Source organism: Coregonus lavaretus, assembly GCF_964263955.1.
Source record: "Coregonus lavaretus genome assembly, chromosome: 10".
Lineage (NCBI taxonomy): Eukaryota > Metazoa > Chordata > Actinopteri > Salmoniformes > Salmonidae > Coregonus > Coregonus lavaretus.
Window position 1 is genome coordinate 40,753,671 of NC_139997.1, and position 27,780 is coordinate 40,781,450.

The following is a 27,780-nucleotide window of genomic DNA, read 5'->3' on the forward strand; positions in this document are numbered from 1 at the left end:
AATCTATGAGACTTGGCATTACTGCATACTGGGAGTCATGCTCTCTAGCGCTACATATGTAGGATCTTAATTTGACCTACAGTTGAAGTCGGAAGTTTACATACACTTAGGTTGGAGTCATTAAAACTTGTTTTTCAACCACACCACAAATTTCTTGTTAATCAACTATAGTTTGGCAAGTCGGTTAGGACATCTACTTTGTGCATGACACAAGTAATTTTTCCAACAATTGTTTACAGACAGATTATTTCACTTATAATTCACTGTATCACAATTCCAGTGGGTCAGAAATGTACATACACTAAGTTGACTGTGCCGTTAAACAGCTTGGAAAAATCCAGAAAATGATGTCATGGCTTTAGAAGGTTCTGATAGGCTAATTGACATCATTTGAGTCAATTGTAGGTGTACCTGTGGATGTATTTCAAGGCCTACCTTCAAACTCAGTGCCTGCTTGACATCATGGGCAAATCAAAAGAAATCAGCCAAGACCTCAGAAAATAAATTGTAGACCTCCACAAGTCTGGTTCATCCTTGGGAGCAATTTCCAAACGCCTGAAGGTACCACGTTCATCTGTACAAACAATAGTACGCAAGTTTAAACACCATGGGACCACGCAGATGTCATACCGCTCAGGAAGGAGACGAGTTCTGTATCGTAGAGATGAATGTACTTTGGTGCAAAAAGTGCAAATCAATCCCAGAACAACAGCAAAGGACCTTGTGAAGATGCTGGAGGAAACCGGTACAAAAGTATCTTTAGCTACAGTAAAATGAGTCCTATATCGACATAACCTGAAAGGCTGCTCAGCAAGGAAGAAGCCCCAAAACGGCCATAGAAAAGCCAGACTACGGTTTGCAACTGCACATGGGGACAAAGATTGTACTTTTTGGAGAAATGTCCTCTGGGCTGAAAGAAAAATGTGCAGTATTATAGCGAATCTCATACTATTTTACACATTTTGCTATGAGGCTGAGAGAAAATGGTGCTGTTTTAGAGCGCAGGGATTCTTGAAAGACGGGACACTCTAAAAATAATGTCCACAAATATTTATCTTAATACTTACAACATTTTAAATAAAGTGGGGAAAAAAAGTATTTAGTCAGCCACCAATTGTGCAAGTTCTCCCACTTAAAAAGATGAGAGAGGCCTGTAATTTTCATCATAGGTACACGTCAACTATGACAGACAAATCACATTGTAGGATTTTTAATGAATTTATTTGCAAATTATGGTGGAAAATAAGTATTTGGTCAATAACAAAAGTTTCTCAATACTTTGTTATATACCCTTTGTTGGCAATGACACAGGTCAAATGTTTTCTGTAAGTCTTCACAAGGTTTTCACACACTGTTGCTGGTATTTTGGCCCATTCCTCCATGCAGATCTCCTCTAGAGCAGTGATGTTTTGGGGCTGTCGCTGTCAACACGGACTTTCAACTCCCTCCAAAGATTTTCTATGGGGTTGAGATCTGGAGACTGGCTAGGCCACTCCAGGACCTTGAAATGCTTCTTACGAAGCCACTCCTTCGTTGCCCGGGTGGTGTGTTTGGGATCATTGTCATGCTGAAAGACCCAGCCACGTTTCATCTTCAATGCCCTTGCTGATGGAAGGAGGGTTTCACTCAAAATCTCACGATACATGGCCCCATTCATTCTTTCCTTTACACGGATCAGTCGTCCTGGTCCCTTTGCAGAAAAACAGCCCCAAAGCATGATGTTTCCACCCCCATGCTTCACAGTAGGTATGGTGTTCTTTGGATGCAACTCAGCATTCTTTGTCCTCCAAACACGACGAGTTGAGTTTTTACCAAAAAGTTCTATTTTGGTTTCATCTGACCATATGACATTCTCCCGATCCTCTTCTGGATCATCCAAATGCACTCTAGCAAACTTCAGACGGGCCTGGACATGTACTGGCTTAAGCAGGGGGACACGTCTGGCACTGCAGGATTTGAGTCCCTGGCGGCGTAGTGTGTTACTGATGGTAGGCTTTGTTACTTTGGTCCCAGCTCTCTGCAGGTCATTCACTAGGTCCCCCCGTGTGGTTCTGGGATTTTTGCTCACCGTTCTTGTGATCATTTTGACCCCACGGGGTGAGATCTTGCGTGGAGCCCCAGATCGAGGGAGATTATCAGTGGTCTTGTATGTCTTACATTTCCTAATAATTGCTCCCACAGTTGATTTCTTCAAACCAAGCTGCTTACCTATTGCAGATTCAGTCTTCCCAGCCTGGTGCAGGTCTACAATTTTGTTTCTGGTGTCCTTTGACAGCTATTTGGTCTTGGCCATAGTGGAGTTTGGAGTGTGACTGTTTGAGGTTGTGGACAGGTGTCTTTTATACTGATAACAAGTTCAAACAGGTGCCATTAATACTTGTTTGTAGGTGACCAAATACTTATTTTCCACCATAATTTGCAAATAAATTCATTAAAGAATCCTACAATGTGATTTTCTGAATTTTCTTTTCTCAATTTGTCTGTCATAGTTGACGTGTACCTATGATGAAAATTACAGGCCTCTCTCATCTTTTTAAGTGGGAGAACTTGCACAATTGGTGGCTGACTAAATACTTTTTCCCCCCACTGTATATACACTGAACAAAAATATAAACGCAACATTTCAAGTTTCAATGTCACATGCACAAGTACAGTGAAATGCCTTTCTCGCAAACTCAAAACATGCAACAATTTCAAAGATTTGACTGAGTTACAGCTTATTTAAGGAAATCAGTCAATTGAAATAAATGACTGGGAATACAGATATGCATCTGTTGGTCACAAATACCTTTTAAAAAAAGGTAGGGGCATGGATCAGAAAACCAGTCAGTATTTGGTGTGACCACCTCATGCAGCGAGACACATCTCCTTCGCATAGAGTTGATCAGGCTGTTGATTGTGGCCTGTGGAATGTTGTCCCACTCCTCTTCAATGGCTGTGCGAAGTTGCTGGATATTGGCGGGAACTGGAACACGCTGTTGTACACATCGATCCAGAGCATCCCAAAAATGCAAAATGGGAGACATGTCTGGTGAGTATGCAGGCCATGGAAGAACTGGGACATTTTCAGCTTACAGGAATTGTGTACAGATCCTTGCAACATGGGGCCGTGCATTATCATGCTGAAACATGAGGTGATGGCGGCGGATGAATGGCACGACAATGGGCCTCAGGATCTCGTCATGTGCATTCGTCATGTGCATTCAAAAAGCCAAAATCGGTAAAATGCAATTGTGTTGGTTGTCTGCAGCTTATGCCTGCCCATACCATAACCCCACCACAACCATGGGGCACTCGGTTCACAACGTTGACATCAGCAAACCGCTCACCCACACGACGCCATCTGCTCGGGATTCATCCGTGAAGAGCACACTTCTCCAGCGTACCAGTGGCCATTGAAGGAGAGCATTTGCCCACTAAAATAGGTTACTACTCCGAAATGCAGTCAGGTCAAATCAAATCAAACTTAATTTGTCACATGCAGCGAATACAACAGGTGTGGACCTTACCGTTAAATGTTTACTTACAAGGCCTTAACCAACAATGCAGTTCAAGAAAGAGTTAAGAAAATATTTAATAAACTAAAGTAAATAATAATAAAAAGTAACACAATAAAATAAAAATAACGAGGCTATATACAGGGGGTACCTGTACCGAGTCAATGTGCGGGCGTACAGGTTAGTCGAGGTAATTTGTACATGTAGGTAGGGGTAAAGTGACTATGCATAGATAATAGACAGCGGGTAGCAGCAGTGTAAAAACAAATGGGGGGGGGGGGTCAATGTAAATAGTCCGGGTGGCCATTTAATTAATTGTTCAGCAGTCTTATGGCTTGGGGGTAGAAGCTGTTAAGGAGCCCTTTGGACCTGGCACTCCGGTACCGCTTGCCGTGCGGTAGCAGAGAGAACAGTCTATGGCTTGGGTGACTGGAGTCTTTGACTATTTTTGGAGCTTTCCTCTGACACCGCCTAGTATACAGGTCCTGGATGGCAGGAAGCTTGGCCCCAGTGATGTACTGGGCCATACGCACTACCCTCTGTAGCGCCTTACAGTCAGATGCTGAGCAGTTGCCATACCAGGTGGTAATGCAACCAGTCAGGATGCTCTCGATGGTGCAGCTCTATAACTTTTTGAGGATCTGGGGACCCATGCCAAATCTTTTCAGTCTCCTGAGGGGGAAAAAGTGTTGTCGTGCCCTCTTCACGACTGTCTTGGTGTGTTTGGACCATGATAGTTTGTTGGTGATGTGGACACCAAGGAACTTGAAACTCTCGACCCGCTCCACTACAGCCCCGTCGATGTTAATGGGGGTCTGTTCGGCCCGCCTTTTCCTGTAGTCTACGATCAGCTCCTTTGTCTTGCTCACATTGAGGGAGAGGTTGTTGTCCTGGCACCACACCGCCAGGCCTCTCACCTCCTCCCTATAGGCTATCTCATCATTGTCGGTGATCAGGCCTACCACTGTTGTGTCGTCAGCAAACTTTATGATGGTGTTGGAGTTGTGTTTGGCCACGCAGTCATGGGTGAACAGGGAAAACAGGAGGGGACTAAGCACGCACCCCTGAGGGGTCACAGTGTTGAGGATCAGCGTGGCAGACGTGTTGTTGCCTACCCTTACCACCTGGGGGCGGCCCGTCAGGAAGTCCAGGATCCAGTTGCAGAGGGAGGTGTTTAGTCCCAGTGTCCTTAGCTTAGTGATGAGCTTTGTGGGCACTATGGTGTTGAATGCTGAGCTGTAGTCAATGAACAGCATTCTCACATAGGTGAACCTTTTGTCCAGGTGGGAAAGGGCAGTGTGGACTGCGATTGAGATTGCGTCATCTGTGGATCTGTTGGAGCGATATGCGAATTGGAGTGGGTCTAGGGTATCTGGGATGATGCTGTTGATGTGAGCCATGACCAGCCTTTCAAAGCACTTCATGGCTACTGGCGTGAGTACTACAGGTCGGTAGTCATTTAGGCAGGTTACCTTTGCTTCCCTGGGCACAGGGACTATGGTGGTCTGCTTGAAACATGTAGGTATTACAGACTCGGTCAGGGAGAGGTTGAAAATGTCAGTGAAGACACTTGCCAGTTGGTCTGCGCACTCTTTGAGTACACATCCTGGTAATCTGTCTGGCCCCACGGCTTTGTGAATGTTGACCTGTTTAAAGGTCTTGCTCACATCGGCTACGGAGAGCGTGATTACGCAGTCGTCCGGAACAGCTGGTGCTCTCATGCATGCTTCAGTGTTGCTTGCCTCGAAGCGAGCAGAAAAGGCATTTAGCTCATCTGGTAGGCTGGCGTCACTGGGCAGCTCGCGGCTGGGTTTCCCTTGGTAGTCCTTAATAGTTTTCAGGCCCAGCCACATCTTACGAGCGTCAGAGCCGGTGTAGTAGGATTCAATCTTAATCCTGTATTGATGCTTTGCCTGTTTGATGGTTCGTCTGAGGGCGTAGCGGGATTTCTTATAAGTGTCCGGATTAGTGTCCCGCTCCTTGAAAGCGGCAGCTCTAGCCTTTAGCTCGATGCGGATGTTGTCTGTAATCCATGGCTTCTGGTTGGGATATGTACGTACGGTCACTGTGGGGACGACGTCGTCGATGCACTTATTGATGAAGCCGATGACTGAGATGGTATACTCCTCAATGCCATTGGATGAATCCCGGAACATATTCCAGTCTGTGCTAGCAAAACAGTCCTGTAGCGTAGCATCGGTGTCATCTGACCACTTCCGTATTGAGTGAGTCACTGGTACTTCCTGCTTTAGTTTTTGCTTGTAAGCAGGAATCTGGAGGATAGAATTATGGTCAGATTTGCCAAATGGAGGGCGAGGGAGAGCTTTGTATGCGTCTCTGTGTGTGGAGTAAACATGGTCTAGTTTTCTTCCCTCTGGTTGCACATGTGAGATGCTGGTAGAAATGAGGTAAAACGGATTTAAGTTTGCCTGCATTAAAGTCCCCGGCCACTAGGAGCGCCGCTTCTGGATGAGCATTTTCTTGTTTGCTTATGGCCTTATACAGCTCGTTGAGTGCGGTTTTACTGCCAGCATTGGTTTGTGGTGGTAAATAGACGGCTACGAATAATATACAGTTGAAGTCGGAAGTTTACATACACCTTAGCCAAATACATTTAAACTCAGTTTTTTACAATTCCTGACATTTAATCCTAGTAAAAATTCCCTGTCTTAGGTCAGTTAGGATCACCACTTTATTTTAAGAATGTGAAATGTCAGAATAATAGTAGAGAGAATGATTTATTTCAGCTTTTATTTCTTTCATCACATTCCCAGTGGGTCAGAAGTTTACATACACTCAATTAGTATTTGGAGCGTTGCCTTTAAATTGTTTAACTTGGGTCAAACGTTTCGGGTAGCAATTCACAAGCTTCCCACAATAAGTTGGGTGAATTTTGGTCCATTCCTCCTGGTGTAACTGAGTAAGGTTTGTAGGCCTCCTTGCTCGCACACGCTTTTTCAGTTCTGCCCACAAATGTTCTATAGGATTGAGGTAAGGGCTTTGTGATGGCCACTCCAATACCTTGACTTTGTTGTCCTTAAGCCATTTTGCCACAACTTTGGAAGTATGCTTGGGATCATTGTCCATTTGGAAGACCCATTTGCGACCAAGCTTTAACTTCCTGACTGATGTCTTGAGATGTTGCTTCAATATATCCACATAATTTTCCTTCCTCATGATACCATCTATTTTGTGAAGTGCACCAGTCCCTCCTGCAGCAAAACACCCTCACAGCATGAAGCTGCCACCCCCGTGCTTCACAGTTGGGATGGTGTTCTTTGGCTTGCAAGGACCCCCTTTTTCCTCCAAACATAATGATGGTCATTATGGCCAAACAGTTATATTTTTGTTTCATCAGACCAGAGGACATTTCTCCAAAAAGTACGATCTTTGTCCTCATATGCAGTTGCAAACCGTAGTCTGTCTCTTTTATGGCGGTTTTGGAGCAGTGCCTTCTTCCTTGCTGAGCGACCTTTCAGGTTATGTCGATATAGGACTTGTTTTACTGTAGATACTTTTGTACCTGTTTCCTCCAGCATCTTCACAAAGTCCTTTGCCGTTGTTCTGGTATTGATTTGCACTTTTCGCACCAAAGTACGTTAATCTCTAGGAGACAAAACGCGTCTCCTTCCTGAGCGGTATGACAGCTGCGTGGTCCCATGGTGTTTATACTTGCGTACTATTGTTTGTACAGATGAACGTGGTATCCTCAGGCATTTGGAACCAGACTTGTGGAGGTCTACAAAAAATTGGCTGATTTCTTTTGATTTTCCCATGATGTCAAGCAAAGAGGCACTGAGTTTGAAGGTAGGCCTTGAAATAAATCCACAGTTACACCTCCAATTGACTCAAATGATGTCAATTAGCCTATCAGAAGCTTCTAAAGCCATGTCATAATTTTCTGGAATTTTCCAAGCTGTTTAAAGGCACAGTCAACTTAGTGTATGTAAACTTCTGACCCACTGGAATTGTGATACAGTGAATTATAAGTGAAATAATCTGTCTGTAAACAATTGTTGGAAAAATTACTTGTGTCATTCACAAAGTAAATGTCCTAACCGACTTGCCAAAACTATAGTTTGTTAACAAGAAATTTGTGGAGTGGTTGAAAAACCAGTTTTAATGACTCCAACTTAAGTGTATGTAAACTTCCGACTTCAACTGTAGATGACAGAACTCTTGGTAGATAGTGTGGTCTACAGCTTATCATAAGGTACTCTACCTCAGGCGAGCAATACCTCGAGACTACTTTAATATTAGACATCGCGCACCAGCTGTTATTGACAAATAGACACACACCGCTGCACTTTGTCTTACCAGACGTAGCTTCTCTGTCCTGCCGATGCATGGAAAATCCCGCCAGCTCTATATTATCGTCGTCCAGTGCGAGGTGAGTAATCGCTGTTCTGATGTCCAGAAGTTCCTTTTGGTCATAAGAGATGATAGCGGGGGGCGCTAGAGAGCGTGCTATGGAGTAGACGTGCATTGCTAGAGCTCCGCTCAATTTTGAAACAAATTAATATTTATCTTAACCTCTCACAACCTATAACTTCAAACAAATATGACAAAGGGAAAAGGCAACAAAAAAGGGGGCGCTAAACAAGATAATTGGAATGAGACAGACAACGAACCAATTTCAACGTCGCCGACCCACGAGGAGCTAGCTGAAGAGGCTAGCTCCCAAGAGTTCCCCACAGATCCTACTCAAAGTGACATACTGGCTGCCATAAACGCACTAAGCAAGAAGGTGGACACAAGGTTGGCTGATATCTCAAAGAGTATTGGGACTTTGGCCGAAACTGTGAAGGCAACTAAGGGAAGGGTGCACGAGGTTGAGCAGACGACAATCGATCACGAGGCCAGGCTACAGGACATAGAGAAACAGTGCGCAACGCTCAAAAATGACAACAAAACCCTGAAGGCCCGACTGGAAATGCTCGAGTCGCATTCAAGACGCCAGAACATCCGAATATGTGGGATCCAGGAGGACACGGAGAAAGGGAAACCCACTGAATTTGTCTCGGAGCTGATACCGGCATTGCTGTGGAGTGAACACTTCAAAACGGCCATCCTGATCGACCGCGCACACAGAGCACAGGCAACGAAGCCGGCCAAGGGCGGGCCACCAAGGCCATTCATTGTAAGGCTGCACTATCCCCACACCAGGGATCTCATCCTCAAGCTGGCTAGTCAAAAGTTCCCCCTTAACTACAACGGAGCCAGGGTGTCTTTCTACCCAGATCTTACCTTGGAGGTGAGGAACCAACGGAAAGAGTATGATGAGGTACGCAACAAATGCAGGGCGGCCAACATCCGATATGGATTCCTCTTCCCAGCCCGGTTTAAGGTGACAGTCGAGGGATCAACACGTACGTTTGACAACGCAAAAGAGGCAGATCTGTTCTTGACAAGCAAGCTCCCCGGCTGAGGATACAGAACGGCTGTGCCAGCAGGCTAAATGGCCAAATACAGGCCAGGAATGTGTGTGAATTGAATTTCCGGCCTATGTCTTTTCGATCAGAAGATCAGAAATTGGGACTTATAGGATAGGTTAGATGTTGTGGCTAATATAGCATTGTTTGGCATGTCATGTTTTAGCGCCACTCACCCCCTAACATGAGAGTTAAGTTAAGTGTTATTTAATATTAGTTTATATGCGGAGCATCTATAGACGACGAGTTAGTTCAAGCTTTATGTCTAGACACCCTAACGTTTGTGTGTTAGCCAAGGAGTGCTTCGTTTGGGGAAGTCACTCAGTAAAGGGACGGGAGGGGGGTTGGGGTCTGTGTTTTATGTTCACGTTTATTAGTACAGGTGGCATGACAAGCTCCCGCACGGCGGGACGTTTTTCTTCTGGGTTTTGTATGACAGCAGCAATTTGCTTTAAAATAAGAAATGCCACATAGTGACCGAGCACAGAGTAGACCAGGTGGAATAAAGATAGTCAGCTGGAACTGTAATGGATTAGGGCATGTCGTGAAACGAGCTAAGGTTTTTTCTCATCTTAAATCACTGGGTGCTGACATAGTGCTTCTTCAAGAAACTCATATTAAACGCTCCGCGCAGGCCAAGCTACGAGTCGGCTGGATCGGTCAGATATACCAGTCTAACTTTGATGCAAAAGCGAGAGGGGTAGCAATCCTGATAAGGAAAAACATTCCTTTTGTTTACTCAACCTCGATTTCAGATCCTAATGGTCGGTATATTATTGTGGCTGGTACACTGAATTCAAAACCAATAACCTTGGTCAATTTATATGGACCCAACTTGGATCATTGTCATGCTGAAAGACCCAGCCACGTTTCATCTTCAATGCCCTTGCTGATGGAAGGAGGGTTTCACTCAAAATCTCACGATACATGGCCCCTTTCATTCTTTCCTTTACACGGATCAGTCGTCCTGGTCCCTTTGCAGAAAAACAGCCCCAAAGCATGATGTTTCCACCCCCATGCTTCACAGTAGGTATGGTGTTCTTTGGATGCAACTCAGCATTCTTTGTCCTCCAAACACGACGAGTTGAGTTTTTACCAAAAAGTTCTATTTTGGTTTCATCTGACCATATGACATTCTCCCGATCCTCTTCTGGATCATCCAAATGCACTCTAGCAAACTTCAGACGGGCCTGGACATGTACTGGCTTAAGCAGGGGGACACGTCTGGCACTGCAGGATTTGAGTCCCTGGCGGCGTAGTGTGTTACTGATGGTAGGCTTTGTTACTTTGGTCCCAGCTCTCTGCAGGTCATTCACTAGGTCCCCCCGTGTGGTTCTGGGATTTTTGCTCACCGTTCTTGTGATCATTTTGACCCCACGGGGTGAGATCTTGCGTGGAGCCCCAGATCGAGGGAGATTATCAGTGGTCTTGTATGTCTTACATTTCCTAATAATTGCTCCCACAGTTGATTTCTTCAAACCAAGCTGCTTACCTATTGCAGATTCAGTCTTCCCAGCCTGGTGCAGGTCTACAATTTTGTTTCTGGTGTCCTTTGACAGCTATTTGGTCTTGGCCATAGTGGAGTTTGGAGTGTGACTGTTTGAGGTTGTGGACAGGTGTCTTTTATACTGATAACAAGTTCAAACAGGTGCCATTAATACTTGTTTGTAGGTGACCAAATACTTATTTTCCACCATAATTTGCAAATAAATTCATTAAAGAATCCTACAATGTGATTTTCTGAATTTTATTTTCTCAATTTGTCTGTCATAGTTGACGTGTACCTATGATGAAAATTACAGGCCTCTCTCATCTTTTTAAGTGGGAGAACTTGCACAATTGGTGGCTGACTAAATACTTTTTCCCCCCACTGTATATACACTGAACAAAAATATAAACGCAACATTTCAAGTTTCAATGTCACATGCACAAGTACAGTGAAATGCCTTTCTCGCAAACTCAAAACATGCAACAATTTCAAAGATTTGACTGAGTTACAGCTTATTTAAGGAAATCAGTCAATTGAAATAAATGACTGGGAATACAGATATGCATCTGTTGGTCACAAATACCTTTTAAAAAAAGGTAGGGGCATGGATCAGAAAACCAGTCAGTATTTGGTGTGACCACCTCATGCAGCGAGACACATCTCCTTCGCATAGAGTTGATCAGGCTGTTGATTGTGGCCTGTGGAATGTTGTCCCACTCCTCTTCAATGGCTGTGCGAAGTTGCTGGATATTGGCGGGAACTGGAACACGCTGTTGTACACATCGATCCAGAGCATCCCAAAAATGCAAAATGGGAGACATGTCTGGTGAGTATGCAGGCCATGGAAGAACTGGGACATTTTCAGCTTACAGGAATTGTGTACAGATCCTTGCAACATGGGGCCGTGCATTATCATGCTGAAACATGAGGTGATGGCGGCGGATGAATGGCACGACAATGGGCCTCAGGATCTCGTCATGTGCATTCGTCATGTGCATTCAAAAAGCCAAAATCGGTAAAATGCAATTGTGTTGGTTGTCTGCAGCTTATGCCTGCCCATACCATAACCCCACCACAACCATGGGGCACTCGGTTCACAACGTTGACATCAGCAAACCGCTCACCCACACGACGCCATCTGCTCGGGATTCATCCGTGAAGAGCACACTTCTCCAGCGTACCAGTGGCCATTGAAGGAGAGCATTTGCCCACTAAAATAGGTTACTACTCCGAAATGCAGTCAGGTCAAATCAAATCAAACTTAATTTGTCACATGCAGCGAATACAACAGGTGTGGACCTTACCGTTAAATGTTTACTTACAAGGCCTTAACCAACAATGCAGTTCAAGAAAGAGTTAAGAAAATATTTAATAAACTAAAGTAAATAATAATAAAAAGTAACACAATAAAATAAAAATAACGAGGCTATATACAGGGGGTACCTGTACCGAGTCAATGTGCGGGCGTACAGGTTAGTCGAGGTAATTTGTACATGTAGGTAGGGGTAAAGTGACTATGCATAGATAATAGACAGCGGGTAGCAGCAGTGTAAAAACAAATGGGGGGGGGGGGTCAATGTAAATAGTCCGGGTGGCCATTTAATTAATTGTTCAGCAGTCTTATGGCTTGGGGGTAGAAGCTGTTAAGGAGCCCTTTGGACCTGGCACTCCGGTACCGCTTGCCGTGCGGTAGCAGAGAGAACAGTCTATGGCTTGGGTGACTGGAGTCTTTGACTATTTTTGGAGCTTTCCTCTGACACCGCCTAGTATACAGGTCCTGGATGGCAGGAAGCTTGGCCCCAGTGATGTACTGGGCCATACGCACTACCCTCTGTAGCGCCTTACAGTCAGATGCTGAGCAGTTGCCATACCAGGTGGTAATGCAACCAGTCAGGATGCTCTCGATGGTGCAGCTCTATAACTTTTTGAGGATCTGGGGACCCATGCCAAATCTTTTCAGTCTCCTGAGGGGGAAAAAGTGTTGTCGTGCCCTCTTCACGACTGTCTTGGTGTGTTTGGACCATGATAGTTTGTTGGTGATGTGGACACCAAGGAACTTGAAACTCTCGACCCGCTCCACTACAGCCCCGTCGATGTTAATGGGGGTCTGTTCGGCCCGCCTTTTCCTGTAGTCTACGATCAGCTCCTTTGTCTTGCTCACATTGAGGGAGAGGTTGTTGTCCTGGCACCACACCGCCAGGCCTCTCACCTCCTCCCTATAGGCTATCTCATCATTGTCGGTGATCAGGCCTACCACTGTTGTGTCGTCAGCAAACTTTATGATGGTGTTGGAGTTGTGTTTGGCCACGCAGTCATGGGTGAACAGGGAAAACAGGAGGGGACTAAGCACGCACCCCTGAGGGGTCACAGTGTTGAGGATCAGCGTGGCAGACGTGTTGTTGCCTACCCTTACCACCTGGGGGCGGCCCGTCAGGAAGTCCAGGATCCAGTTGCAGAGGGAGGTGTTTAGTCCCAGTGTCCTTAGCTTAGTGATGAGCTTTGTGGGCACTATGGTGTTGAATGCTGAGCTGTAGTCAATGAACAGCATTCTCACATAGGTGAACCTTTTGTCCAGGTGGGAAAGGGCAGTGTGGACTGCGATTGAGATTGCGTCATCTGTGGATCTGTTGGAGCGATATGCGAATTGGAGTGGGTCTAGGGTATCTGGGATGATGCTGTTGATGTGAGCCATGACCAGCCTTTCAAAGCACTTCATGGCTACTGGCGTGAGTACTACAGGTCGGTAGTCATTTAGGCAGGTTACCTTTGCTTCCCTGGGCACAGGGACTATGGTGGTCTGCTTGAAACATGTAGGTATTACAGACTCGGTCAGGGAGAGGTTGAAAATGTCAGTGAAGACACTTGCCAGTTGGTCTGCGCACTCTTTGAGTACACATCCTGGTAATCTGTCTGGCCCCACGGCTTTGTGAATGTTGACCTGTTTAAAGGTCTTGCTCACATCGGCTACGGAGAGCGTGATTACGCAGTCGTCCGGAACAGCTGGTGCTCTCATGCATGCTTCAGTGTTGCTTGCCTCGAAGCGAGCAGAAAAGGCATTTAGCTCATCTGGTAGGCTGGCGTCACTGGGCAGCTCGCGGCTGGGTTTCCCTTGGTAGTCCTTAATAGTTTTCAGGCCCAGCCACATCTTACGAGCGTCAGAGCCGGTGTAGTAGGATTCAATCTTAATCCTGTATTGATGCTTTGCCTGTTTGATGGTTCGTCTGAGGGCGTAGCGGGATTTCTTATAAGTGTCCGGATTAGTGTCCCGCTCCTTGAAAGCGGCAGCTCTAGCCTTTAGCTCGATGCGGATGTTGTCTGTAATCCATGGCTTCTGGTTGGGATATGTACGTACGGTCACTGTGGGGACGACGTCGTCGATGCACTTATTGATGAAGCCGATGACTGAGATGGTATACTCCTCAATGCCATTGGATGAATCCCGGAACATATTCCAGTCTGTGCTAGCAAAACAGTCCTGTAGCGTAGCATCGGTGTCATCTGACCACTTCCGTATTGAGTGAGTCACTGGTACTTCCTGCTTTAGTTTTTGCTTGTAAGCAGGAATCTGGAGGATAGAATTATGGTCAGATTTGCCAAATGGAGGGCGAGGGAGAGCTTTGTATGCGTCTCTGTGTGTGGAGTAAACATGGTCTAGTTTTCTTCCCTCTGGTTGCACATGTGAGATGCTGGTAGAAATGAGGTAAAACGGATTTAAGTTTGCCTGCATTAAAGTCCCCGGCCACTAGGAGCGCCGCTTCTGGATGAGCATTTTCTTGTTTGCTTATGGCCTTATACAGCTCGTTGAGTGCGGTTTTACTGCCAGCATTGGTTTGTGGTGGTAAATAGACGGCTACGAATAATATACAGTTGAAGTCGGAAGTTTACATACACCTTAGCCAAATACATTTAAACTCAGTTTTTTACAATTCCTGACATTTAATCCTAGTAAAAATTCCCTGTCTTAGGTCAGTTAGGATCACCACTTTATTTTAAGAATGTGAAATGTCAGAATAATAGTAGAGAGAATGATTTATTTCAGCTTTTATTTCTTTCATCACATTCCCAGTGGGTCAGAAGTTTACATACACTCAATTAGTATTTGGAGCGTTGCCTTTAAATTGTTTAACTTGGGTCAAACGTTTCGGGTAGCAATTCACAAGCTTCCCACAATAAGTTGGGTGAATTTTGGTCCATTCCTCCTGGTGTAACTGAGTAAGGTTTGTAGGCCTCCTTGCTCGCACACGCTTTTTCAGTTCTGCCCACAAATGTTCTATAGGATTGAGGTAAGGGCTTTGTGATGGCCACTCCAATACCTTGACTTTGTTGTCCTTAAGCCATTTTGCCACAACTTTGGAAGTATGCTTGGGATCATTGTCCATTTGGAAGACCCATTTGCGACCAAGCTTTAACTTCCTGACTGATGTCTTGAGATGTTGCTTCAATATATCCACATAATTTTCCTTCCTCATGATACCATCTATTTTGTGAAGTGCACCAGTCCCTCCTGCAGCAAAACACCCTCACAGCATGAAGCTGCCACCCCCGTGCTTCACAGTTGGGATGGTGTTCTTTGGCTTGCAAGGACCCCCTTTTTCCTCCAAACATAATGATGGTCATTATGGCCAAACAGTTATATTTTTGTTTCATCAGACCAGAGGACATTTCTCCAAAAAGTACGATCTTTGTCCTCATATGCAGTTGCAAACCGTAGTCTGTCTCTTTTATGGCGGTTTTGGAGCAGTGCCTTCTTCCTTGCTGAGCGACCTTTCAGGTTATGTCGATATAGGACTTGTTTTACTGTAGATACTTTTGTACCTGTTTCCTCCAGCATCTTCACAAAGTCCTTTGCCGTTGTTCTGGTATTGATTTGCACTTTTCGCACCAAAGTACGTTAATCTCTAGGAGACAAAACGCGTCTCCTTCCTGAGCGGTATGACAGCTGCGTGGTCCCATGGTGTTTATACTTGCGTACTATTGTTTGTACAGATGAACGTGGTATCCTCAGGCATTTGGAACCAGACTTGTGGAGGTCTACAAAAAATTGGCTGATTTCTTTTGATTTTCCCATGATGTCAAGCAAAGAGGCACTGAGTTTGAAGGTAGGCCTTGAAATAAATCCACAGTTACACCTCCAATTGACTCAAATGATGTCAATTAGCCTATCAGAAGCTTCTAAAGCCATGTCATAATTTTCTGGAATTTTCCAAGCTGTTTAAAGGCACAGTCAACTTAGTGTATGTAAACTTCTGACCCACTGGAATTGTGATACAGTGAATTATAAGTGAAATAATCTGTCTGTAAACAATTGTTGGAAAAATTACTTGTGTCATTCACAAAGTAAATGTCCTAACCGACTTGCCAAAACTATAGTTTGTTAACAAGAAATTTGTGGAGTGGTTGAAAAACCAGTTTTAATGACTCCAACTTAAGTGTATGTAAACTTCCGACTTCAACTGTAGATGACAGAACTCTTGGTAGATAGTGTGGTCTACAGCTTATCATAAGGTACTCTACCTCAGGCGAGCAATACCTCGAGACTACTTTAATATTAGACATCGCGCACCAGCTGTTATTGACAAATAGACACACACCGCTGCACTTTGTCTTACCAGACGTAGCTTCTCTGTCCTGCCGATGCATGGAAAATCCCGCCAGCTCTATATTATCGTCGTCCAGTGCGAGGTGAGTAATCGCTGTTCTGATGTCCAGAAGTTCCTTTTGGTCATAAGAGATGATAGCGGGGGGCGCTAGAGAGCGTGCTATGGAGTAGACGTGCATTGCTAGAGCTCCGCTCAATTTTGAAACAAATTAATATTTATCTTAACCTCTCACAACCTATAACTTCAAACAAATATGACAAAGGGAAAAGGCAACAAAAAAGGGGGCGCTAAACAAGATAATTGGAATGAGACAGACAACGAACCAATTTCAACGTCGCCGACCCACGAGGAGCTAGCTGAAGAGGCTAGCTCCCAAGAGTTCCCCACAGATCCTACTCAAAGTGACATACTGGCTGCCATAAACGCACTAAGCAAGAAGGTGGACACAAGGTTGGCTGATATCTCAAAGAGTATTGGGACTTTGGCCGAAACTGTGAAGGCAACTAAGGGAAGGGTGCACGAGGTTGAGCAGACGACAATCGATCACGAGGCCAGGCTACAGGACATAGAGAAACAGTGCGCAACGCTCAAAAATGACAACAAAACCCTGAAGGCCCGACTGGAAATGCTCGAGTCGCATTCAAGACGCCAGAACATCCGAATATGTGGGATCCAGGAGGACACGGAGAAAGGGAAACCCACTGAATTTGTCTCGGAGCTGATACCGGCATTGCTGTGGAGTGAACACTTCAAAACGGCCATCCTGATCGACCGCGCACACAGAGCACAGGCAACGAAGCCGGCCAAGGGCGGGCCACCAAGGCCATTCATTGTAAGGCTGCACTATCCCCACACCAGGGATCTCATCCTCAAGCTGGCTAGTCAAAAGTTCCCCCTTAACTACAACGGAGCCAGGGTGTCTTTCTACCCAGATCTTACCTTGGAGGTGAGGAACCAACGGAAAGAGTATGATGAGGTACGCAACAAATGCAGGGCGGCCAACATCCGATATGGATTCCTCTTCCCAGCCCGGTTTAAGGTGACAGTCGAGGGATCAACACGTACGTTTGACAACGCAAAAGAGGCAGATCTGTTCTTGACAAGCAAGCTCCCCGGCTGAGGATACAGAACGGCTGTGCCAGCAGGCTAAATGGCCAAATACAGGCCAGGAATGTGTGTGAATTGAATTTCCGGCCTATGTCTTTTCGATCAGAAGATCAGAAATTGGGACTTATAGGATAGGTTAGATGTTGTGGCTAATATAGCATTGTTTGGCATGTCATGTTTTAGCGCCACTCACCCCCTAACATGAGAGTTAAGTTAAGTGTTATTTAATATTAGTTTATATGCGGAGCATCTATAGACGACGAGTTAGTTCAAGCTTTATGTCTAGACACCCTAACGTTTGTGTGTTAGCCAAGGAGTGCTTCGTTTGGGGAAGTCACTCAGTAAAGGGACGGGAGGGGGGTTGGGGTCTGTGTTTTATGTTCACGTTTATTAGTACAGGTGGCATGACAAGCTCCCGCACGGCGGGACGTTTTTCTTCTGGGTTTTGTATGACAGCAGCAATTTGCTTTAAAATAAGAAATGCCACATAGTGACCGAGCACAGAGTAGACCAGGTGGAATAAAGATAGTCAGCTGGAACTGTAATGGATTAGGGCATGTCGTGAAACGAGCTAAGGTTTTTTCTCATCTTAAATCACTGGGTGCTGACATAGTGCTTCTTCAAGAAACTCATATTAAACGCTCCGCGCAGGCCAAGCTACGAGTCGGCTGGATCGGTCAGATATACCAGTCTAACTTTGATGCAAAAGCGAGAGGGGTAGCAATCCTGATAAGGAAAAACATTCCTTTTGTTTACTCAACCTCGATTTCAGATCCTAATGGTCGGTATATTATTGTGGCTGGTACACTGAATTCAAAACCAATAACCTTGGTCAATTTATATGGACCCAACTTCGATGATCCAGTATTTTTTCAAAGGGTATTTAAGGCCATACCAAATATCTCGGATACAAGTGTTATTGTTGGAGGTGACTTTAACTGTACGTTAGACCCTCTTTTAGATAAACAGCTATCAAGGTCACTTCAACAATCAAATGCCAGTGTCTGTCTAAATACATTGATGACAAACCTTAACATTGTCGATATTTGGAGACTGACGCACCCAACAGACAGGGATTATTCTTTCTTCTCATCAGTTCATAAATCATATTCCAGAATTGACTATTTTTTGTTGGACTCCAAACTAATCTCAGCAGCTGAGTCGGTTACCTATCACCCCATTCTAATTACGGACCACTCTCCTCTGTCCATGGTGCTGAAACTCGACAATATGTCGACAGGTCGGCGACCGTGGCGCTTAGACGCATACCTGTTGAAAGATGAGGCTTTCTGTCAGTATTTGGAGGAGCAGATTGCCTTTTTCCTCAGCACTAACGACACGGGGGATGTTGACGACTCCACCCTTTGGGAATCTCTAAAGGCTGTGATTAGAGGTTACATTATTTCATATACATCAGAGAGGAAGAAACGTGCCAATACTAGGCTGAGAGAAATTGAAAGAGAGTTAGGGGAACAGGAGAACGTTTTTAGGACAAATTCCTCGTATACAGTCCTTGAGAAGATCACAAAGTTAAAGTATGAATACAATACCATCCTTTCGAAACGGGTGGGCTCTTTACTTGCTAGAACGCAACAAAGTTATTTTGAACTGGGGGACAAACCACATAAATTATTAGCAAGACAGCTAAGGCATGTACAAGCATCTAGAGCTATTCACAAAATAAAAGACAAGAAGGGTAAAATAGTAACAGATCCGCAGGACATTAATAAATGCTTTGCACAGTTTTACTCAGAGCTATACCAATCAAAATGCGATGCTACTGATCCACAAACTATGGAACGCTTTCTCGCTGATTGTGAACTTCCTAAACTAGACAGGGGGGCAGCTGCCGCACTCGATGCAGGGATAACCTTGGATGAAATTAACACAGCGATAGCACAATTTCCAAACAGCAAGGCCCCTGGGCCCGATGGATATGTAATAGAATTCTATAAGAAGTACTGTGCTAGTCTATCTCCACTTATGCTGCGAATGTTTCAACAATCCAAAGAAAATACCAAACTCCCGCAAACACTGTATGAGGCTACAATAGCCCTGATCTTGAAAAAAGATAGGGATTCCATGGAGATGTCGTCGTATCGCCCCGTGTCGTTACTCCCCATAGAAAACAAGGTGTTGACAAAGATATTGGCAAACCGATTGAAAAAATATATTTCCGACATCATACACCCTGACCAGACAGGTTTTATCCCGGGCCGACATATATACTACAATTTGAGACGCCTTTTCAACGTAATGTATCATGATCATAAAGTTGAGGCAGTGGTAATAGCTCTTGATGCAGAGAAGGCGTTTGATCAGATTGAGTGGAAGTATATGATGTCGGTTCTGGAGCATTTCGGATTTGGAAAGGAATTTATTAATTGGATAAGAATTATTTATGCACACCCAATGGCGTCCGTGGTGACCAATCAGGAAATGTCGCAGTCATTCCGCCTGTTCAAGGGGTGCCGACAGGGGTGCCCTATTTCGCCTGCTCTCTTCGCTATAGCCATGGAACCCCTTGCTACGCGCATTCGGGCATGTGCCGATATAGCTTCTGTTAAAATAAAAGACACACAGCACAAAATTTCCCTATATGCAGACGATGTTCTTTTGTTTTTGTCCAAGCCTAAAACTTCTATTCCACCATTACTTAACTTGATAAACACATTCGGCTCCTTCTCTGGCTACAAGATAAACTGGCAAAAAAGTGAGATGATGCCAATATCACGGCCTGTGGATATGCAATTTCTGCAATCTACCCCGCTTAGAACAGTGAGGGACAAGTTCACAAGCCTTGGCATTGTAGTGACAAGAGACCTTGACCAGCTATTGAAAGTGAATTGGGACATGAAAATATATCAGCTTAAACAAAATATAGATTTCTGGAAAACTCTGCCTATTTCCTTGGTTGGTCGTATAAACGCTATTAAAATGGTTGTCCTACCCAGGTTTCTTTACCTCTTCCAATGTCTACCCAATTTCATACCACAAAGCTATTTTAAGAAACTGGATTCAATAGTAACTCCATTTTTATGGGATAACAAGGCAGCCAGAATTGCAAAGAAGCATTTATGCAAGTACAAGATAGAGGGGGGCTTTGGCCTTCCTCACTTCAAACTGTATTACTGGGCTGCTAATCTGAACATTGTGTCTTTCTGGAGGGAAAGTTTACCTGAGATGAGACGGAAGGATATGCCTTCATGGCTTTTGATTGAGCAGGCCTCCTGTCAACGTTCCTCACTCCCTGCACTTGTTAATAGCCCATCATATGTGAAAAAAGCCACTTATGACTCCAATCCAGTCATTTGTCATACTCTTAGGATCTGGAAACAGATTAGGGATTTTCTTAACATACCCACTGTGTACATAGACAGCCCGATTAGCCGGAATCATGCTTTCCACCCTGCAATGGATGATGTGGTGTTTTCACAGTGGAGGGAGAAGGGGCTCACAACAATTGGTAATCTATACATAGATGGTCAGTTAGCTTCATTTCAACAACTACAGGCAAAGTTCAACATGCCAACAACACATTTTTTCAGATACCTCCAAATCAGGAATTTCTTAAGGACACACATCCCACAGTATGGCATGAAGCCAAATAGTCCTACATTAGATAGCTTGATCCTTGTCAAACCCCATTCAAAAGGGTCGGTCTCCAGACTGTATGATGTGCTACAGGCCCACATAGAGGTATCCACAGACACCATTAAAAGGGCTTGGGAACAAGAACTTGGTTCAGAAATCTCAAATGAGGACTGGATAGAAGCTCTCAGGAATATAAACCACAGTTCAGTGAATGCCAGACACAACCTTGTACAGTTTAAGGTGATACACAGGTTACACTACTCAAAAGTAAAACTGCATAAAATATTCCCGGACACCTCACCACTGTGTGAGAGGTGCAAGCAGGAGGAGGGGACGTTGTCCCACTTATTCTGGACATGCCCTAAATTACAGGCTTACTGGGCTCTCATTTTTGATTACTTATCTAAGGCCTTTGATAGAGTTCTAGCCCCAGACCCATTGATCGATCTGTTTGGTACAGTTGATGGGAATAACCAGGAGGGGAAAGCTGTCTCTCTTTGTACTCTATTAGCCAAAAGGCTCATATTGCAATTTTGGAAATTGGAGACTGTACCTACCTTTCAAATGTGGTTACGGGATTTAGGGAATGTAATCCATATGGAAAAGATTTGATACAACACCTCCAATAGAAGTCCATTGTTTTACAAAATATGGCAGCCGATACTGGATAAATGGTCTAGTCCCGCTTCATAACTGGGCTGACGATCTGCTGCTACTCTGTGCTGTACTCCACTCAATATTTATTTTTGGCTGAACTACACTGCTTGTAATGACTATATGCTGTCTTCTTATACACGTACCACCTAATAGGATTTTGTTTTATTTTGTGTATGTGTGAGTTAACTTTTGTTTTGTCCTCTAAACTGGCCATCCCATCCAACAGTACAATGAATGTCATTGTTTGTATTGCTGTCTCTTTTACTTTATTTTTATTGGAAAATAATAAACATATTATAAAAAAAAAAAAAAGAGATGATAGCAGCAACATTATGTACACAATAAGTAAAAAGATAAGGTACAAACAATGCAAAAAAACTAACAAAATAGCACAGTTGGTTAGGAGCCTGAAAAACGGCAGCCATCCCCTCCGGCGCCATTATGTAAAGGCCCTGGTAAGGACGATGAGCACGCAGATGAGCTTCCCTGAGACGGTTTCTGACAGTTTCTGCAGAAATTCTTCAGTTGTGCAAACCCACAGTTTCATCAGCTGTCCGGGTGGCTGGTCTCAGACGATCCCGCAGGTGAAGAAGCCGGATGTGGAGGTCCTGGACTGGCGTGGTTACAAGTGGTCTGCGGTTGTGAGGCCGATTGGACGTACTGCCAAATTCTCTAAAACGACGTTGGAGGCGGCTTATGGTAGAGAAATTAACATGAAATTCTCTGGCAACAGCTCTGGTGGACATTCCAGCAGTCAGCATGCCAATTGCACACTCCTTCAAAACTTGAGACATCTGTGGCATTGTGTTGTGTGACAAAACTGCACATTTTAGAGTGGCCTTTTATTGTCCCCAGCACAAGGTGCACCTGTATGATGATCATGCTGTTTAATCATTTTCTTGATATGTCAGGTGGATGGATTATCTTGGCAAAGGAGAAATGCTCACTAACAGGGATGTAAACAATTCTGTGCAAATAAATTGATAGAAATAAGCTTTTTGTTCGTATAGAACATGTCTGGGATCTTTTATTTCAGCTCATGAAACATTGGACCAACACTTTACATGTTGCGTTTATATTTTTGTTCAGTATATTTTGATAGACAAAAGAATCAGCTACCAGTAAAGGAACAACCTTCATTTATTGGTTTTTCCTCAGTTGCTTTGACTCTAAAACCTAATTAAATGTAACATATTTTAACCAAAATTCATATTCTATCTTAATCTATCAGGCAGATGGAGTTGACAGTTTATGGTTGTGACCATGGTGATTCCAATATTGTTTGTTTAAATCTATCAAAAATAGAGAACTTTATAGACCATGAGTGTCTTGTTGCACTACATGTAATGAGGACATGAATAAGGGGTCCTTATGGTATAGCTGACCCTGCTCATTCCTGATTAATTTAGGATTATAGGCAAATCGAGTTAACCAAATCTCCAGACACATCTTTTAGGAATCACAGTTATGAGAGGAATATAAGTCACAGCACGCTACTGCAAGAAACTACATAAGACATTTTCTTTGTTAATATCCATTATTGCCTGTTTATAGAATTTCTTTAACTTTTTGGGAGAGTTTATAATATGCCATTTAGCAGTTTATAACTGGGATCCTTTGCACCGGACAAGGGAATTGCCAGGCATAGAGCCGACATGGAAATTAATAATATTGAAAGTATTTTGAAAAATCCCCAAACAAATCTTTTCCCTTATAAAATTCCACTAAATGTAAATCTTAAGCTAAAACATAATGCAACAAATTCCTTATTTTTTTAACTATATAAATAAAGTTTCCCTGTTGGAAAAGGATTGTCCCGACTCTTTGAGCTAATTTCCTGCTATTCTACACATTTTGCCATGAGGTTGAGAGAAAATTATGCAGTTTTAAAGCTATTTTCCTGTAATTCTAAACATTTCTTTCATATGCTATGCTATCTGGGGGCTCCGACCCCCTGGGCTCGTGGACCCCCCGCCTTGTGGGGGCTGCGGGGGGTTGTGCTACGCCAGTGCTTGCGCAGGAATTTGATTCTGTTGCCTGACAAGAAGCAAGTTTGTCTCACACTGTCTGCCCTTTGATACGTGATCTGATATAAGTATTTTAGATTCCATTTCTGGCTTAGGACCAGAGCTTTTGAATTAGTGAAGAGCCCTTAAAAAAGAATAAACTGAAAAAACATGTTGGCACTTACAACTGCGGCCTAAGGAATTACATGACAGAAAAGAGTGTCGGCATTTATGCATATATGCATATCCCCTGCTGTAAAGAAGTACTCATCATTATTTGTTGATGAGCACACAACTCATTGCATCAGATTCCCTGGGTGAGATCTGATCTTCTCTGATTGAAAGGGTTTTCACAGTGGTGGTGGTCAACTAGTCTTTTTTCTACCTCCTAGCAGGCTCAACAGCCTGGTCTCATAGACTAAACGTTATATAGTAAATGTGGTGCTGTGTGTGTCTATTGGTCAATAACAGCTCATGCGCAATGTCTAATATTAAGGAAGTCTCGAGGTATTGCTCGCCTGAGGTAGAGTACCTCATGATAAGCTGTAGACCACAGTATCTACCAAGAGAGTTTTCATCTATATTTTTCATAGCTGTCTATTTACCATCACAAATTGATGCTGGCACTAAGACCGCACTCAACGAGATGTATAAAGCCATAAGCAAACAATAAAATGGTCATCCAGAAGCGGCGCTCCTAGTGGCTGGGGACTTTAATGCAGGCAAACTTAAATCTGTTTAACCTGATTTCTACCAGCATGTCACATGTGCAACCAGAGGAAAAAAAACTCTAGACCACCTTTACTCCACACACAGAGACGCGTCCAAAGCTCTCCCTCGCCCTCCATTTGGCAAATCTGACCAGGAAGCAGGAAGTACCAGTGTCTCGCTCAATACGGAAGTGGTCAGATGACGCGGCTGCTACGCTACAGGTCTGTTTTGCTAGCACAGACTGGAATATGTTCCGGGATTCATCCGATGGCTTTGAGGAGTATACCACCTCAGTCACTGGCTTCATCAATAAGTGCATCGACGACATCATCCCCACAATGACCGTACGTACATATCCCAACCAGAAGCCATGGATTACAGGCAAAATCCACACTGAGCTAAAGGCTGGAGCTGCCACTTTCAAGGAGCTGGATACTAATCCGGACACTTGTAAGAAAGCCCACTATGGCCTCAGACGAACCATCAAACAGGCAAAGCGTCAATACAGGACTAAGATTGAATCCTACTACACCGGCTCTGACGCTCGTTGGATGTGGCAGGGCTTGCAAACTATTACGGACTACAAAGGGAAACCCAGCCGCGAGCTGCCCAGTGATGCGAGCCTACCAGAAAGGCTAAAGGCCTTTTATGCTCGCTTCGAGGCAAGCAACACTGAAGCATGCATGAGAGCACCAGCTGTTCCGGACGACTATGTGATCACGCTCTCCGTAGCCGATGTGAGCAAGACCTTTAAACAGGTCAACATTCACAAGGCCACGGGGCCAGAACCAGGACATGTACTCAGAGCGTGCGCGGACCAACTGGCAAGTGTCTTCACTGACATTTTCAACCTCTCCCTGACCGAGTCTGTAATACCTACTGTACATGTTTCAAGCAAACCACCATAGTCCCTGTGCCCAAGAACGTGAAGGTAACCTGCCTAAATGACTACCGCCCCATAGCACTCACGTCAGTAGCCATGAAGTGCTTTGAAAGGCTGGTCATGGCTCACATCAACACCATCATCCCGGAAACCCTAGACCCACTCCAATTCGCATACCGCCCCAACAGATCCACAGATGACGTAATCTCAATTGCACTGCCCAGAGGGTAGTGCGTACGGCCCAGTACATCACTGTGGCCAAGCTTCCTGCCATCCAGGACCTCTATACTAGGCGGTGTCAGACGAAGGCCCAAAAAATTGTCAAAGACTCCATTCACCCAAGTCAAAGACCGTTCTCTCTGCTACCGCACAGCAAGCGGTACCAGAGCCCCAAGTCTAGGTCCTAAAGGCTCCTTAACAGCTTCTTCCCCCAAGCCATAAGACTGCTGAAAAAGTAATCAAATGGCCACCCTATTTGCATTGACCCCCCAATTTTTTTTTTTACCTCAACTAACCTGTACCCCTGCACATTGACTTGGTACCGGTACCCCCTGTATATAGCCTCGTTATTGTTATTTTATCTGTAAAAATGTTTTACTTTAGTTTATTTAGTAAATATTTTCTTAACTAAATTTTCTTTAAACTGCATTGTTTGTTAAGGGCTTGTAAGTAAGCATTTCACGGTAAGGTCTACACCTGTTGTATTTGGCGCGTGTGACAAATACAATTGTATTTTATTTTATTTAAATCCGGGACACAAATTAGTAAGATATTGGTATGGTTACATAAGACAGATGGTTACTTAAGGCAAAAACGAAAGTAGGGTGGTTGGATGGGTAGGCGTATAACATGAATGTCTAGCAACCCAAAGGTTGCAAGTTCTAATCTCTTCACTGACAACGTTAGCATTTTAGCTAATTAGCAACTTTTCAGCTACTTACTACTTTTTGCTGCTTTGCAACTACTTAGCATGTTAGCTAACCCTTCCCCTAACCCTAACCTTAACCCTTTTAGCTAACCCTTCCCCTAACCCTATCCCTAACCTTAACCCTTTAATCTAACTCCTAAACTTAATCCTAACCTTAACCCTAACCCCTAGCCTAGCTAACGTTAGCCAGCTAGAATTCGTAACATATCATTTGTTTTGCAAATTCATAACATATTACCAACATTAGCCTTTTTCGCACATCATATTCAAATCATCTATAAGTGACTTTATATTGGTACCAGAACTTGGATGGGATTTGTGCCACAAATACTAAAACATTTGGAAACAGTGCCAGGGAAACTAAACCAAAGCATGGATTGCTATCAAACCTTGTCCATAGACTGCTTAAAGGGTAAGAAAACTAATATGTCATTTTGTATTTGGGGTGAACCCCTTTAAAATATGTATCTTTTAATAGTATTTTGGTTTGGTTGTCAGTTTCATCACAAAAGGGTTACATTAAAAAAAGTATCAATGGAAATAGGGCCTACCTTTATGGCAATGGTTAATAGAATCAATTGGTACATATAACAGTAAAAGTAACTATTATTACTAACCCAGAAAGCTCTGGAAGTCCGTGTTAAAGGTTTGGACATTCTCATCCTACCACAGAGAAAATCCTTTAAATAAACAGTTAAATGAATTCACTCCTCAGGCCTTCAAATTATTTAATGAGCACTCTTCTTGAAGTCAAGTCTCTGAAATAATGAACTGTACAAAACAGAGACATAAAATGGTTAATATGCTTAGCTGAGCAGAACATTTAATTAATCTGGTGTTTTAAGCCAGAGAGGAAAAAAAGTGAACACCTCTGTCTCTGCAAATTTACACGGACACACATACTGGATAAACGAACAAAGCAAACATTCAAAGTAAATCAACGTCATAGGTAAATATCAATATTTGTCTATTGTGCAAAGACATGGCTTTTCCCACAATAGTATTCAAGCTGTGGCAATTTGGTATCAGCATAAACAAAGCACTTTGGAATAAAAGAACGAAGCAAACCCCTGCTTTGGAGACATTTTAAGCAGACCTCAGGGTTCCAGCAGCACTGTATTAGTATGGTAATAGTATGGTTACTGCCTTTAGTACAGACGCTTTATTAAAGAAGGCAAGCGCCCTCACATCCCTCTACGTTGCCTGTGTGACTGAAAACCAAAGACACTTAATTAAAAGATGACAGTTTCAGAGTAATACACATGCATGACTGCTGTATTTCTACTTACGTTCAATGTCCCTGGTCAGGTTGGTGGTCATCCTGTCACAGAGCCCTGATTCTATTCCATTGGAGTGACTGTGGTCTGGAGGACATAGCATAATCTGCTGCTGTTTCACATGGATCTCCTCATGCAGTCTCTGAGTCTTTAACATAGAATGACAGCATAACAATCTCAGACTGCTTACGACTTCACATTAGTGAATTGCACTTTTGGGCAAATTGTGTAATACAACTCTTGATTGGTATGAAGGAAAATACATAACTTACAAACTATTACCAACTACATAGAAATGAATGACTCAAGATATCATCATACACAGACAAAAGTGATTCACAGCTGAATCTTACCATTGTGCTCAATCGTTCCACAGACAGGACAATGTTCCCAGGACCACCAAAAGTCTCTGTGGCTCCTGAGAGAGGACGTCCACAGTCTGCTCACTGCCACACCCGTCCTGCTGCATCACCCACAGCGCCAAAAGGAGGAGAGAGATTGAAAAGCAAATGAAAGACAGTGGCCAGCAGCAACTGAGCCGATGAGGATAATGCCACATTAACTCATCCTCATCTTCACTGCACTCAAGTAGACTTCCA

The 27,780-nt window shown here is 43.9% G+C and overlaps 1 pseudogene across 1 annotated transcript in view; it reads right to left on the reverse strand.

Moving 5' to 3' along the window:
* The window catches only part of LOC311136410 (dystrophin-related protein 2-like), a 40,496-nt pseudogene extending 12,716 nt beyond the window's left edge, over window positions 1-27,780 (reverse strand). Inside the window, exons 1-2 of the transcript XR_014615434.1 lie at window positions 27,535-27,780; window positions 27,194-27,268 (exon numbers count right to left, since the gene is read on the reverse strand). The product of XR_014615434.1 is annotated as a dystrophin-related protein 2-like (transcript). The remainder of the gene's footprint in view (window positions 1-27,193; window positions 27,269-27,534) is intronic.